Consider the following 3,663-nt stretch of genomic DNA (forward strand, 5'->3'; position numbering starts at 1 on the left):
GGTGAAATTAAGCACTGGAATCATACCACTTTTGGCAACATTTTCCAAGCACAGGCAGCCCTCAATCAAGAAATGAAGAATGTTCAGCAAAGAATCATTATAGAAGGACGCTCCGAGGAACTAGCAAAACAGGAACAAACTCTTGAAGCCCAAATCCTAGACAGAGCACAACAGGAGGAAACACTTTGGAGGCAGAAATCGAGGGTTAAGTGGCTGAAGGATGGGGAAAAAAACACAAAATTTTTTCACAAGACCACAGTGCAGCGCAGAATGAACAACTACATTTCCCACATCAAAAATGAACAGGGAGCCAGAATTGAGACGCACGAAGGCATTGAAGAGGAGTTTCTCAGATACTTCAAACAAGCCCATCAAGAGCCCAACATAGATAGAACGTCTGCTATTGACAAAGTTCTAAGGAACATTCCCAAATTAATCACAGAGGAGCATAATCTTCTCCTCCTTAAGCCCACAAGCCTTCAGGAAGTTGAGAATGCTGTGCATCAGTTGAAAGCAGGGAAAGCTCCGGGTCCGGATGGATTCACCTCCAACTTTTTTCACAACTTCTGGGATCTAATCAAATTGGAAGTCTGGCAAGTTGTTGAAGAATCACGCACTTTAAGATGGATGTACCCAGGGCTGAATGCAACCTTCATTGCTTTAATCCCCAAGGCAGAGGAATCCAATACTCCAGACAAGTACAGACCGATTGCTCTCTGCAACATCATATACAAGATTGTCTCAAAAGTTATAGCTACCAGACTGAAACCTCTGCTCCCTCTCATTATTTCGCCAGAGCAATCTGGTTATGTAGAAGGTCGGCAGATAACGGATGGTATTATTTTAACTCATGAAATAATCCACTCTTTGAAGCAATCAAAAAAACCAGGTATGATTCTTAAAATTGATTTATCTAAAGCTTTTGATAGCTTAAGCTGGGTTTACATTCAAAAAATCTTAACTGCCTTTGGCTTTGCCCCTTCCTGGGTTAGATGGGTTGTAAATCTTTTGTCTTCCTCGTTCTTTTCTGTGCTTATCAATGGTATCCCTTCCCCCACGTTCCATCCTTCCGGGGGTATCAGGCAGGGAGACCCCCTCTCACCTTTCCCTTTTGTTATTATGGCAGAAGGACTGGGCCGAAGCATCAAATCTGCTCTGCTCTCCCAGCATCTCAAGGGCCTATCTTTTCCCAATTCTCCCACCTACTCTCATCAGTAATTTGTGGACGATAACATGCTTTTTGGCCATCCCTCTGTTTAAAAATCACGCCTTCTCAAAGCCCTCCTATCGAACTTCTTTGAAGCTTCAGGAGTGTTATAGCTCCAAATCTCACTCTTATGGTTTGTGATGCTGCACTCATGGCCTAGGGCAACCCCTCCTTCTGGACCTGGTCCTAAAATTTAAAAAATAGTGTTTTATTCCCTATACGCGACATTGCCCTGAGTTAAACACGTGTACACGCGGGTCTGTGTATACCCAACCCGCGTGTATGTATTAAAACACTTAAAAAAATAAATAATTCCTCATTTTCGGGCGGAGATCGCGGGTTTTACCTGCTGGATCACCTGTTAGTGCCCGTGGCCCAACTATTCCCAACCAACTCCTAACTAAAAAACTACTTTGGACATGGTATAAAAAGACATCAAAGGGAAGGCCAAAGAGAGAGAAAAGAGAGCAAGATTATTATGCTGAGATTTTTCCCCTTAGACCAGGTCTAAAGTCCTTGGTGCTTTCTGCACTTCCCCCACTTTGCATAGGAGACCCTTGTTTCCGTGTGTATTGGTGATCACTCATCCTTTATATCACCATTGAGTAAGACTTGGAAGGAGCTCTTGTTGGAGGCTTGAGGCTGGAACGAATCTGGGAGGAAGCTTTGCTTGGAGCCTACTGAAGGTGTTTCAGGTGAAATCTTTCCGTTATATGTACTTTACTTGCCCTTATATAAAGAAACACGTCTTGGTTCCCGAAACAATCTTTCTTTATGCTTATGAGATTCATGTTTTGAATTCTTATGCAAGTAGTTACTTAAAGGTTTTTATAACTAACTTTATAGCATGAAGATGGTTTATGCATAAGTATTTGTCCATGTATTGTTGTGTTCTTTGATTTGTTTGTTTTACAGGTCAAAGGAGAAGAAGGGAACTCCAAGAAGGGTTTGGACCCTAAAGGCCTTCTCGAACGTAGGACCTTAGGTACGTACCCTAAACATTAGAATTTGCTTACAGTAAAGATAATGGCTGTGTGTGTGTTTCTTTGAATAAGCAATTTTCAGTCTGGTAGAGTCTTAACCCAAAGGACCCTAGGGGTACTTTCCCCTCAACTAGAATTGGCGACTCCGCTGGGGAACAACACTCTTGCTGTTCCTAGTTTGGGTAGTCTTCAAGCCAATCAAGGCTCAGCCCCTCTGTTTGCTGGCTCTGACTGTCTGATCTGTTCTTGAAATCTAAGCTTTTCCAGTTTTTTAAGTCTGTATTTTTTATTTTTCTTGAAAATCTTCAGATACGCTGTTTTGCTGGATTATAGAAGCATATATACGCAAGTTTAACTAAGTGAACCCGCGTATACGCAGGTTTCCTCAGTTACAGTCGCGTGTACACGCACTCTGCACATCACTGCAGGCGCGTATATTATATAATTTTCAAGATTTATAAATTTTCTTTTTGCTGAACGTTTGTCTGGTGTTTTGGGTCAGTTTGAAGCAGTCATTTTCCAGTAACAGTCCTCTGTTTAACAGGGGGCATCTTGTTCTAAACTCTCTCTAGTTATAAGGAGTATTAGTCTTGTTTTCGTTGATTGCAAGCGTCATTGTTTTCTGACACACAAGATTTCTGGTTAAGAATCTTGACTGCTCTGTTTTGGCAGAGTGGGAAGATTGGATTCAATATTTGTGTTCATTTTGATTTGGTGACCCTTTTTCTTGCTTAACGAAACCATTTTTGTGACCATTTGCTCCTTCGTTTCGGGAAAGTTGTTTGTTATCACTTTCTTGGGACTTTTGATCTTTTGGACTTTCATTGCTGCTTTTGATTGTCAAGAGCGATTTCAAACACATTTATTTTTGTTGGGTTTTCATCATTTGAAAGGTGTCAATTCGCAAAAGTGTTTGCTTGCCTTTTCTTCAATCATTAGTGTCAGTATTTTTGAAAGCATTCCTTGAAAAAGACTTCTTTGTTGATTGAAAGAAAATCTTTTGAAAGTTTTAAGTTTCGCTTTCTTAAACTTGCTTTTCATTTGATTTCCTTTTTTGCGAAATGAAAGTGCTTTATGTTTATCTTAGAACTTGTTTTTATTGTTTGGACGAAATGATTGGTAACACATCATCTTCTATCTAAGCATTTGAGTGGCAAGACGAATTTGATAAGGCAGCAAATTTCCTTCTTTGTTTGCAGAGTAGTCTTAAAATCTTGCATTCACATATAGTTCTTGCATTAGCATAGCTTTGCATCCCCTTTTAGGCATGCATAGTTTTGTTAGCTTTTGTGAGTGTGGAGTTTGAAAGGAAAGCAAAAAAATTTGTTTAATTTGAAGTACCTCTGAACCCTATAGAAATTGCTCTTCATCGAAAAATGAAAAAGTGCATGTGCATGTAGTTAGGATAATTTCTTTTGCGTCAAAAAACACCACTAGTTTCACTTCCGTGACCTTGTGACTTAAAGAACAGCC

Source organism: Pinus tabuliformis, chromosome 1_2 (assembly GCF_031772625.1).
Source record: "Pinus tabuliformis cultivar Carrire ecotype Pingquan chromosome 1_2, CPIR1, whole genome shotgun sequence".
In the NCBI taxonomy this organism is placed as follows: domain Eukaryota; kingdom Viridiplantae; phylum Streptophyta; class Pinopsida; order Pinales; family Pinaceae; genus Pinus; species Pinus tabuliformis.